Source organism: Engystomops pustulosus, chromosome 6 (genome assembly GCF_040894005.1).
Source record: "Engystomops pustulosus chromosome 6, aEngPut4.maternal, whole genome shotgun sequence".
Classification (NCBI taxonomy): Eukaryota; Metazoa; Chordata; class Amphibia; order Anura; family Leptodactylidae; genus Engystomops; species Engystomops pustulosus.
Genome location: NC_092416.1, coordinates 89,508,701 through 89,522,526, shown reverse-complemented (window position 1 = coordinate 89,522,526; position 13,826 = coordinate 89,508,701).

Here is a 13,826-nt window from a genome sequence, read left to right as displayed (position 1 = left end):
TCCCCACTGAACTTATCTGGGAGTTGTACAGGTGGCTCAGGTGGTGCTGGGGAAGCCATGGTAAATTGACGTGGGGCCGTCTCCTGCTCATGAAGCCGAACAGCTAGTTCCTGCACCATGGTGTTGATTTGCTGCATCTGTTCCACAATATTTGTCAACGTAGTTCTGCTGTCCATGACAGCGACAGTATATTTTTGGGCTGGCTATTCTGTCAGTAGGTGGGGGGAAAGACAACCAGACAGTGAGCCCTGAGGCTGAACCCCCTCCCACTGTCCCTACCTGCTTGCCTCAAGACAGCTCTAGCAACTGCGGACAACCTCGGTGGCGGTCCCTATACTATGTAAGTGACACACGTAACTGGACAAGACAGACAACACAATAAGGGGTAGTCGACAAGCCAGAATCAAAAACCAGAAGAATCGCAGTACAAATTCAGTAGGCAAAAACGGTAGTCAAAGTCAGGCAAAGGTTCGGCAACGATAACAGAAGGTACAAAGAGGTCACAGGGAAATATGGGGAGCTGGGATATCCAGGTAAGAACTAGACAATAGCCAGCACGCAATTGAGCCACTGGCAGCCTTATAAGTAAAGCTGGAGAGACAGACAAGAAGCTGATAGGACTAGTGCTGATTGGAGCTGAAATCAGCTGCATCAGTCCAGCAAAGACCAGGTAACTCATTAACTGCTGGACCATAGTCATCGGGTGTGTCCAGACTCCAGAGGCACAATTCACACTGAACGGTTCTGACACTGCCTCTCTGAATTAAAAGAAGTCATTAACCAGTTCCACTTAGGTCACCAACATGATGCCACCAACATGATCACCAATCTGAGGGTTGTCCTTATAAAACATGGGTCCCGTTTAAAAAGGGCTGCCAGAGCCAAACTTAAATCCCTTATGAATACTCTCCATGACCTTGAGGCTAAATACAAACAAAGTCTGCTACTTGAAACCCTAAGGGAATTCACGGCAGTACGACTCCAAGTCTTGAAGCCAAACTCTTTACATAATGTTATCCCGCCTTCAACATCTTTGCTCCACCACACCCCCCGCAATCATTGAAGCAATATATTCAGAGCATGGCGCTCCACAATCTGTCAAAAGAGGATTCAACACTGCTCTACCTGACCTTTATGTTAGAAGAGCACCAAGCGCTAATCAAATTTCTCCCAGCAGGCAAGAGTCCAGGCCCTGACGGATATACTGCTGCCTTTTACAAAATAATGCTATATGATATCTCCCCAACCCTAATGGCCACATTCAGCGTGGCCACCTCATCCAATCCTCTTCCACCCTCATTCCTCCACACACACATTACAGTTATTCCTAAAGAAGGGAAGGACCCCCAACTTTGCCCCAGCTACAGGCCTATCTCACTTATCAACACAGATACTAAAATCTATACAAAAATAATCACATGTAGACTCGCTAGACTCCTGAGAGACCTGGTCCATCCAGATCAAGTTGGGTTTATACCCACTAGAGAGGCTCGGGATAATACCCTAAAGTCCTTATCCTTGATACATCAAGTATCCCAAAAGAGAACCCCCATTCTCATACTCTCAATCGACGCTTCAAAAAACGCTTGACCGGGTGGACTGAGTCTTCCTGGAGGAAAGTCTATCCCAAATAGGTCTAGGCCCAGCAATAAGAGCCAGGATCAAAACCCTTAAAAAAAACTTAAGTCGCCACACACCTCTTCGACCCTGACAGGCTTACGACTCCTATCACAGACAACCCTGACTTCCCTCCAGGAACCCACCCCTCAGATCAAACTCGCCACTGCTGTTCAAAGACCTATTAGAAGACATCTCTCTCCGCCCACTCAGCAACATCCTCACCTTAAATCAGGGCACTCCCCATACATCATGGGAATTCACTCAACTGCTTCACTTCTACAATACACATAAGGAACTCCTCAATTTACGCCGAGAACTCCGGCCTTTTGAGTTAGAATGTCAACGAGCGGCTGACATCATGATGCGCTTGACTGACAGCGCCGGGACATGGAGCTATATCTGTTATAATCAGATCTTAGGTGCCTCCGTCCGTGCACTATGCTCTTATAAAGTTTACCTGGCTCCCTGCCAACAGGTCCTACTTAAGTCCCAGGGTATACCTCATTTTTCAAATCGTAACGTTTGTTAAGTAATTAGCATAAGGCTCTGCTCGGCCCCCTTTCGGCAATATACAATTGTCTCCTCTTTCACATCCACCCTTTGCCGAACCCTCCCTTTCTGCCTTTGGCTCACCAGTGCTGTGAGCCATACACTCTCGCACCTTTCAGTGAGCTGCTCAGTGGCTCAATACACCTTGCAGTGAACTGTGCATGTGCAGCGTCCCTGCACATTCTAACTAGACAGGGGCAAGGGGTTACGGCTCACTGCACAGGCACAAGGTTTCCTGTGCGGTGCATCAGAAAGGAAGGGTTGGGCACAGGGTGGATGTTGAAGGGGGGAGAATTGACGATTGACAAGCAGGGGCCGAGTTGAGTCTTATGCTAATTACCCAACAAAAGTTGCGATTTGAAAGGAGGCATCTCCTAGGACCTAAGCAGGACCTGTTGGCAGGGAGCTAGGTAAACTTTAAAAAAGCGCAGTGCACAAAAGGAGGTAACTATGATCTGACTATAACAGGTATGGAATGTACTGTCACCAATGAAATTCAGCCTTCTGGTGACAAGTTCCCTTAAGTCTCTCCCAACCCAAGACTAAAATCACTAAGGCCTCTTACACACTTGTGAGTGTGATGCATCCAGCTCACATCACACTCCCAGCGTGTGCTGGCTGGAAGTCCGGCCCAAACACTGAGAATCCAGAATGGAACTCAGCATGTCAGTTCTCTTCTCGTTGTCAGCATTCATGCTGGACGTTCCAGCCAGGACAACCCGTGAGTGTGATGGAATTTGGACGCAAGTGTGTAAGTGTCTTCATTTGTAGACACACTGCTGGATCCTTTTACTGTATTGCTTCTTAGTACTTTTTCTTGTGCAGTTTGTTGGAGTCAGACTAGGGAAATACACAACATAACTGCCAGTGGCTAACCCAAGCGATACAGCCATATGTAGCACCAGCATACTGGATGGGATTTGTACTAACCACATCTATATGCTACAAAAAATAAATAATTATTGCTGAGGATTTTATCTGTAATTCAAAATAATTTAATATTGACAATGCAAAGACTGAACTTCCCCTCGCATAGTAGACAAAACACAGCTGATATAAGAGGTTGATTATTTTCTTGGTTGGATTCACTATGGATTGTCTACTTCGTACGTATTCTACATCACTGAGAGCACAAAAGTAACCTGATGACTATCCTGCATGGTTGCTTCAAGTATAATTTGAGCCTTTTATAGTGGTTTTATAGGTAATGTTAGGATATACCCAAATCAATTCCTCTGATGGGTACAAGATACCCCAGTCCAACTATTAAATACTAAATTTACGCCACCTTTATAATTTTTCCATATTTAAATGCAGCTACAACATTCTAGGATCTATGGACAGCAATGTATGTAAGCATAGCCTTCAAGATTAGAACCGTAGTGGCCCGCGGACAGGTCCCTTACAAACCTTTATACCTTAGGTGATCTTTAGCTGTGTAGATGAAATATAGAAGACAATATATCCTATAGTTTAAATGATTCTATATGAAGTTGCCTTTATTGATATATTTATTCCCTTTAATGTTTTATTAATTCCTTGTGTTGGCCATCTATTGACCATGACTGGTAAGGCAGCTGAAGATCTAAACCGCCTGGAAGGGGAAGATCTGCTTGTTAACCAATAAGAACTGTTGTTATTTATGTTAATCCTGTTTTGGGGAAGGAGGGGGAGAAGGGTCTTACTCACAGTTATGGAGGACCCTATGAAATCACTTTCTGGGTATAAACAAAATACAACCAGTGATTAAGAGTATAAACTTGCTTCTTTATTGTCAATTTTATGCAAAGAGGTGGTGTGCAGCTGTTCGGAGTCAATGTGCAGCTCCTGGTGACAGCCGTGCTAACCAGTGGGTTATCCTGACTGAGATCAGTGCGGGGATTTTGAAGTGACGCGCCGTAACATGAGGGCCCGCCCCCCTCCACCCCGGGCCACCCATCCACCAATCATGTAGGTTGCTATGACGCTGGAAGAGGTGTACGCCGGAAGAAGTTCCCGGCGCAGAGTTGGTACAGAGATGCGACTCTCGCATGCGTGCAGTCGGCGGGGACCTGCTGAGCGCGCGCACACACCACCAAGCGTGCGCATTGCAGCCTGATGCGATCCGCCGCCCATGGGCAAAATCCCAGAGGTGGGCGGACTGAAGGCTGCAAAGGGGAGGAGACGGGGAGGTAAAAGAAAGATAATGACGAGCACAGTCGGCATGTGTGAATAGGGGTGATTGAAAGAACACACACCATATTAAATGGAGCATAATGTGCCAATTGGCCAGCGGTTCTTAATTGGTGGCTGCCTGGAACTCTGCCCAGAGTGGTATTCATTTATCTTTCCTATGGCTGGAACTTTCAGGGAGTTCTCTCAAAGTTCTGAGAGAGAACAGTCAGAGATCTTTCCAGAGAAAGTCCTGAGAGAGGACACACAAGGCTTGCAGACAGCAGCCTGCTGCTGTCTCCTACCAGAGGCTAATCTCCCTCCATCAGGCCTGCTGCAGCTCTGCACTTATGCAGAGCATGCCCTAAGATTGCTGCTAAAGCAGCTTCTATCTTCTTCAGCCCTGAAGTTCCTGAATCTGGGCTGTGGCAGATAGGACCACTAAGGCTTCTTTCACGTTGCAGATCATGTCAGAGTCTGATCAGGGTGCGATCAGGGTTTGGTCAGTGAAAAACTGACATCGGAGTTCAATCAGTTTTCAGTAAGAGGTTGTTCAGTGTCTCAGTTTTTCACGTGCATTTTCAATGCAATTTCAATGAGCTCTATCTTTTCTATGGCAATTGCTGTGTGAAAAAAACAATTTGAACTTGCATTTCACATGCGTGTGTCTCAGAGTGCAATGCGTTTTTGATGCATCTCCATAGACTTGTATGGTACGTTTTTCATGCGTGTGACTTGCAAAAGTAGAGCATGCCGAGATTTAAACGCGCATAAAAAACCCATGCGTGCGCGCGTGAAAAAAAAAGCAAGCCTGAGAAAGCCCATTGATTACAATGGGTCAGAGTGTAATGCAAGTTCTGCACGTGTGGAAGGGGCCTTTCTCAGTTATGGTTACTGTGTTGAAGTTTTGGAATAAAGAAACTGTAACTTTGATGTAAACCTTCCATAAACCTTCCACCTTATTGTGCCTTCAATCCTGCTTGCATCCCCTCGCTGGATTTGCCCAATGTGGACAAAGCCTGTTTCACCTGGACCGAACGACCGTGATAAGTCTAGGGCTAGTGCTAAATCCACTCAGGTGCAAGGGGAATTGAGCTGCCCCCAAGCCATTAGGTCAGGCCACATTGGGAGGACTTTGCAGAGCCTGAAAACAAACTATGCAGCCTCCCTGAGAATCCTGCTAAGTAGGGTGATGATGACAGTTTGATACTCAGACCTCATGTCTGTAATGATGATTCAGTAGTGGACATTTTTGCATATAAAAAGGAAGTGCAACATGGGTGAAGAGCAATGACTGGACAGATGTCCCAAGTAATAAACGTGAGCGACTACTGAGGCGTAGACACCAATTAGAATCAAACTGTCTGCTGGGGAAGGACAAAAATCTAGACTATATTGACTTAACCGGGTGGCTCTCTATAAACTGTATACATATGTTAATTTTTAATTTGCTTTTATTTTTTTTCTGTAGATACAGTATTTCATGTGTTTACAGAGGCAGCCATCTTTTCTGAGCTTTCAGAAAACCTTCTTACTGAACATGGTTCAGGTGACATGTGTAAAGCTCACTGTTCAAGGAGGGGTGAAGGGAACATGTGACCATAACCTATTTTATATGGTTAAGTCTTTGTTATCTAATGTAAATTTTCTTTATTCTTTACATTTACTCTAATACCCTGTGTGCTAAAGGTCTACCTTTTACTGATGGTTACCTGTTTTTCATTAATTATACTACCTCGCTGCTGAAGATTTATCAATGTTACAAGATAATGCAAGTATAGATGTGTGCTTCTCCTATAAACCCAAGCATTCTTAGCCAAGGTTAAAAGGAAAGGCTTACTTAAGCAGAGATAATGGGGCACATTTACTTACCCGTCCCATCACGATCCCCACCGTGAGTTTTCCGACGAGGATTTGGGTCTGCCGCGATTCACTAAGGTCGTGCGTCCAATTTCCTGCATCTGTCGCTTCCCTCTGAGGTCCGGCGAAGTTTACCTTCTTCTTACTGGTGCATGTGAGTGCTTGATCTTGCGACACAATTTCCTTTTTAAATTCTGCGGTTTGTCCGAATCAGTCGGGTTGTCTAACGGCATGCCTCACGATTTGTATCACATGCAAGCCGGCGCTGATGCGGCACAATCCACTCGGGGCAATTTTCGGGAAACCCAACAGAATCGCGGTCCGCGGACCCTTACTAAATGTGCCCCAATGTATTAGAGCAAATGGATAAATGACAAGTTATATACCAGGGATTGAGATCTGTTACATTATGTACAGTCATAGAGGGACACCTGTAATTGAGTGATAGCCCTTCTGAGATTTTGATAAATCAAAAGTTTTACTGAATATTGTATTTCCACACGAAGCTTAATATCTTATCTACACAGCTCCTCTTGATCTATATCATGCTATCTGCAGAACAGACTATATTTTCCAAGTAAGCAGTATAGTTAATTATATGTTAATGAATTGAATGCTTGAAAACCAATGAATTGTATCCTACAAATTCTTAGACTGCATGAAAAAAAATATTAATTAAATAAAGTAAAACTAACTTGTGCACAATAGATTGACTTGCATCTGTATCAACAATGAAATACACTTGTGTTGGCTTGACAGTATGAACAAATTATTGACCATTAAACCGATGAACTAAAATGAAGGTTACTCCTATGCTATGTGCTTGCTATAACAAAATGCTTCCAAATATATAAATGCTATATATATATATATATATATATATATATTGGACTGCTCCGCTATATAGTAATATATTATCCTTATGTGCAATCCTGGTCCTTTGTGCTGACAAAACAAATAAACCAGAAACTTACTTTGCACCTCTGGAGATATTATGAACTGCCTTTTGTAATAATAATATTATTAGTTGCAGTGCTATTATTTTTTAACTTGATCATAATCAGAAGTATTATACATAAGAATGTGATAACTGTGTTGTCTTTGACAAATTATGATAAATTATGTATTTATATCTCATCACTCCACTGCACCGTGCTGCTGTTCTTTCTCTCTTCTGTTAAGGGTTGAAATGGATGTGTTTGGGATCCCCCTGAAAACCACACTGATCTGATACTAATGTCCAATTCAAGAGTAAGTCTCTGATTGTTAACTTCCCTCTGTTTTATTATTAATAATGTTGCTCCCTACAATAGTTAAATAATAGATAGTTCTGGAGAATCCCCCAATTAGTTTTGAAATATGAACATCAAATCACTAATATCTTTTTTTTTTGCAACAGAACCTGAAGGGTCAGAAAAGAAAGATTTGGGTGCTAATATTTCCATTTTTCAATTTTCCAGTACTACAAAATACACTGGTAAAAGAATATACAATGAAATAAGCACTGGCTCAAGTAATTGCGTAAATTCCCATGCCTGCCTTAACTGCAATCATGCATCAAACACGACCCCCTCCTCCTTTTCTTCTTTGCTTGCTGCCCTCCCCCTTTCAGCTGCCTCTTCTGTAGTGCAGCATAAGTAATGTAATGTTCTGGATGGGGCCTCTTGGAGCTGCGTACACCTCCAGGGTGCTCATCTGTCATGTCACGTCCCATCCTATAATAATGAGTTGTCTTTTCTGGGCATGCGTCTTGGCCAGCTGATTCCACCGAGTCTATATACTGCATCAGAGAATATGTGCTATGTGTCAACCATCCTGGCTTCAACCACAGTTTCTCATGGGTTATTTTGAATACTGTGTCATGAAGAGCAACAAAAAATAATAAGGAAAGTCATTGGAAAGATCTGTTTGCAGCTGCTCTCACGCTTTTGGATGTGAATATGTATGCAATATAGCACCTACATAAGAGGGCCTAACTAAAGATTCTTTAGTTCATTTTCAAGTTTAAACTGGGGGCTTCAATACAGTCTTTACTTATGCCCATCTGTACCTTTGAGTAGTTCACATCATTGAACTAGCACTAGCAACCAGCTCTTAAAAATTTAGGGGCACATGCCCAAATATGTTTTTCTCCCTCACCTTCTAAAAATATATATGTATTTGTATGTGTATATGGAAACAGAAAATCAATGACTTAATACAGCATCTCAGTTCTATGAAAGGTGAATGGTTATTTAATGTTAGCTTAGATACAGCTGCTCGGCTCTAAGTAAGGTACAGCACAGCACTATATAAGGTGGATGCCTATATAATGGATATACAGCAGATTGGCTTTTTTTTACGGTAGATGTTTATATGATGGCATCTTAGATCCAGTATGGATCCATGTATGGTAGACACATACTATAGAATTGTCTGTATTCCAACTGTACACAGTGAGAAGTGAATTTGCTCTAGTTCAAGTAGTTCAATTGACGCTCCATATCCAATAACATCTTCCCTGAATGTAGTTTATCGAGTAAAATTATGGATACTGTAACCCCTGCAGGAGAATGATTTCTTTATAGCCTCTGTTATTTGATTATTTTTAACATTATCTTGTAGGGAGATAAGGATGGTATGTCCGATTGCAGTCATAGAACCTTGTATGCAGAGTAAGGATGAAGGCTTTATAATGCTTAAATTGCCACAAGTCAAAGAAGATGAAAGTGGTGTACAGTGTACCTTATCTACGACCACCACAACCTAAAAAATCTCTACTCAGAGATGCATTTCTCTGAGTAGATAAGGAAATTTACCATCAAGTTCAAGCATGATAAACTATGTGTATGAAACTTATAGATCCAAGCACTGTGACTGTGGTTATCTTCTTATATTTGTTATCCATGACTTCCTTCCTTCTGAAATCAACTTTTAAAATTATGCTCTTTAACTGTGTGAGATTACTGCAGACAGAGGAAAGGGAAGTGCTGGGAGAGCCGGGATGAGGTTGAAGCCTCATATACACACGAACATATGAAAATGGCCGTATATATGTGTAGCATACGGCCCCTTTCATTACAATGGGCAATATCCACTTTAATCGCCTTTCTGTGAAATGCAACGTACCATTTAACCAGAACCATCATTTGCTAGCCCACCAAATTTTATATGCATATGATACAGATATGGTGCCATAAGTGCTTTTAAGGATGATAAAGCTCCTGTATTTACAGCCAAAATAACGCTGTATATACAGAACAGGAAAAAACATAGTCCTGTGCATGAGGCCTACAACACTGTTACAGCCTGTGAAGCTGTACCACAGAGGGGCTCTTAGTTTTTTTTATAACATATTTATTGCATATGATAATACTAGTACTACATGAAATAAAAGAGGAGAACCAAATGGCAACTTTGGGCTCTTACAGTGAAGCAAAAAGTCTTCAATGTGCAGGGTGGGAAAGGATTAGTGCAGAAAGTATATTATAATATAGGTATGTAGAGGTACACATCACATATTACCCATGAAACAAGTGTAACATATCCCAGTTTGGCTGACAAAGGAAAAATAAGAATAAGATATATTAAAAGGAAAATAAGAGGGAGGAGAATGGGAGTAGAGGGGGCAATGGTATGTGTTATATTCTTAGGACAGTGAGATATTTTCCATCAGAGAATTAGAGCCATGGACCCTATTGGACTCTGAATTTCTTGCGGATTTGTTATTAAAAGTCCCTCCATCTTTGCAATCTGACCCACCTTCTGAATCCAATGACTAATGTAAGAGAGAGTTTGTTGCCTCCAGTATAGTGGAGTTAAGAATTTTGCAGCCCAAACCAAGTAATCCCATAAATGCACATGGGGTATTTTAATAAGGAGTGGTCAGTTGTAAAAAGATGTAACTCTTCAAAGGGTTATGGTCATGGGAAGAGACATGGACACCTTCATGCTCCATGTCCCCTCAGATTTTATTGCCAGAATCCTTCTAAACCTGTTGGGACTAGTAAAGGTGCAATAGATCCTTATATAAGGGACATTACTGTTACATTTGTGCCTGTATCATTCTCTGTTCGTAGAGTATAGCTGTAGTCTGTAGATGTAGAAGTCTCATTTTGCCTCTTACTAGTCTGAATTCTGGTATATTCATTCTCCTGGCAACCTTGATAAATGCACCACACTGATCTGTTGCCTGCAGACTGTCTTCTGGTTCACTACTAGTTAACAGAATTTATTGGCAGAATCTCTTTCCACTCCTATTGCCTTCCTGTCTGATGTCAGAATACTTATTCACTCCCAGACTGGGGCTATGGATTTTCTTACAAGGTATTGTGGATCAGTACTCTTTGCCTGCTATAGTCTTGTTAAGCTGTTTTATTCTGTCATCTGTCATCATTGACTTTTTCACCTATATTCCTGCCTATCTTATTGTCTAGAGATTTTGTACCTCCTTGTCTCCATCTTTTGGCCTGGCGCAGGTAGGTTTTCTACCTACTGCCTAGGCAAACAGGCAGGGACAGCTGGGAGGAGAGTTTAGTCTCAGGACCTCCTGCCTCTGAGTATCTTGTCTGTTTCCTGGATCTGCATAACATCTACCTTAACTAAAACAGTGGATGTCCAAACTGGAGAATTAAACACCTATTTCTTTTAACAACCGTATATACTTGAGTATAAGCCGAGTTTTCCAGCACAAAAAATGTGCTGAAAAACCCAAACTCGGCTCATACTCGAGTATATACGGTATGTGACTGAAAAGTGGGAATTGACTAAGGTAAAAATTATAGTGAAAATATTCAGTTTCATCTTCCTTTTAAAATAGTTTAAAATATTAACGGTGTTTATAGCTTGCAATCGCCCCAATATCTGAAAAATCAAACAAAAATTTACATTCACTACTGAAATCCTCTTATCTGTGTGTGTTTTATTTTTTAGCCAAACCCCACCCTGTTTTATATACCTTAACATAACCACTGACCATAAAGAAATCAATGACTGCTTATCCTTTAACTCGTCCTCCTACATATGACCATAAAAACAAAACATCCCAAGCCCAATGCTTGTTTCCACTCTTTTTTTTAGTTTAATCTTTGGAGTGGATAGGCTTGTATGTTAGAATGTTTTACTGCATTAGTTTGCACCACATCTGCTGGGAAGCAATTCAATGAATCGATCACTTTTTCTGTAAAGTAAAGCTGTGGAGCAATTTGTGGTTAGTCTGTTAATTCACCATATCTGTAAGCATATATAATAGTGAAGACAAGTACAATACTGCTTGCTATGTGTTAGGTACATTTATTTTCTGCAAATGCTGGATTATTATTTAGATATTATTACAGAAGTTATTTGTATCCACAGAACCCTATATAAAAAAAGTTGTGTGACAATTGCAATTGATGCTTTTGCTTTACAGAAAACCTCAAGGAGCAGTGAACGGTGCTTGCTAGTTTTGTTGCTTGTTTTTCTCCCCCTTGGATCTACTGTGGAAAGCCTATACTGCGCTTGCAGTGGTTTCTGCTGCAGTGTTGATTGCAGTTAAGCCCTATAAACTATGGGGCACATTTACTTACCCGGTCCTGTCGCGATCCAGGGCGCGTTCTCCGTTGAGGATTCGGGTCTTCCGGCGATTCACTAAGGTAGTGCGCCTGATGTCCACCAGGCATCGCTGCTCCGCCAAGGTCCGCCGGAGTTCACCATCCTATCTTGGGTGCATGTAAGATCGTGTCAAGCAACACATTTTTAAAAAAAAAATACTCGTTTTTTCCGAATCCGTCGGGTTTTCCGAAGGCCACGTCCCCGTCGCATGCATGCCAGCACCGATGCGCCACAATCAGATCTCGTGCGCCAAAAACTTGGGGGAATTCAGGGAAAAACTGCGCAAATCGGTAATATTAGGGAAACCAGATGAAAAATAGCGATTCGGGCGATTAGTAACTGACCCCCTTTATGTCACTATGCATTCCTCTACAAAAAAGTGCAGTGTAGCCATTATAGAGGCTTTCTGATAATACTTTTGCTTTATTACATGACTAGGGGATGTTTCCAATAAACCAACAGGTGGAATGGTTGTTACTAGAGATGAGCGAACATACTCGTCCGAGCTTGATGCTCGTTCGAGCATTAGCGTACTCGAAACTGCTTGTTGCTCAGACGAATACTTCGCCCGCTCAAGAAAATGGCAGCTCCCGCCGTTTTGCTTTTTGGCGGCCGGAAACAGAGCCAATCACAAGCCAGGAGACTCTGCACTCCACCCAGCATGACGTGGTACCCTTACACGTCGATAGCAGTTGTTGGCTGGCCAGATCAGGTGACCCTGGTATAGACTAGCCCCTGCCTGCGCTGCTCAGATCATTCTGTGTCTGGATGCCGCTAGGGAGAGAGCTGCTGCTGGTCAGGGAAAGCGTTAGGGTGTTCTATTAGCTTACTGTTAGGCAGGAGTGATTCTACAAGAACCCAACAGCCCTTCTTAGGGCTACAATAACGTTATACTTTTTTTTTTTTTTATTTGCAGCTAGTACCATATTGTGAGGAATTAGCAGGGGGACTTGCTACCGTTGTGTTTAGCTCTTAGTGACACACATATCCACCTCAAACACCAAAGTGGGAAAATTTATTAGGGGTTGGATTTCAATTAGGCACAGTCTGCCAGTTTCTTTTTATTTTACGTTTATTTTTTTAATAACTCAGCGTCATCTCATCTGGCATAGCAGTGTGCTTTCATACTTGGCTAGAAAATAAAGAAAAGGAGACATCTGCGGCACTCACCCGTTAAAATTTCTTCTTTATTGTAGTCTTCACATAAGAACGTTATGACATGATACAGCCAGAGCGGGGCAGGAATAGGAGCAGGGGGTCGAGGAAAGGCGACAGCCGTTTCGCGCCGTCCGGCGCTTTTTCCAGCCTATGGAGTGTGGCGTCCTCACCTGGTTCTTAATACAGCCGGCGAGGCGTCACACCCCCCCGTTGCTCGGCAACCGGGACGCTGCAAGACATAGCGGCCGGAAGTGAGCCGAGCTATGCATAGAGCGCTGTACAGACAAGGCAACATATACAGGATTAAAAAACATATAACAGGATTTACTTGAGCGGTAAACATATCTCTGCTGATAAACCTATTTCTATTGAACCATATACAGAGAAACAAAGGATGATAAAACAAAAGATGAACCTGGTATAAGCAGAGAGAAGAGTCAGAGCATACGCGCTAGTATGCGCGATCGCAAAGGTATGACTACTCAGGATAGGAGGTAGGCTTACAAAAACACCCCCATATCATTCTTATCATTTAATCCTAGGGGGCCCATGGCATTGGTTCTCAGGATCCACCTTGCCTCCTTCCTTAGGAGTTGCCTATGGCGGTCCCCGCCGTTAGGCGGTACTGGAACATGTTCAATGCCACCGAAGCGGAGAAGCGGATAATCCTGTATATGTTGCCTTGTCTGTACAGCGCTCTATGCATAGCTCGGCTCACTTCCGGCCGCTATGTCTTGCAGCGTCCCGGTTGCCGAGCAACGGGGGGGGGGTGTGACGCCTCGCCGGCTGTATTAAGAACCAGGTGAGGACGCCACACTCCATAGGCTGGAAAAAGCGCCGGACGGCGCGAAACGGCTGCCGCCTTTCCTCGACCCCCTGCTCCTATTCCTGCCCCGCTCTGGCTGTATCATGTCATA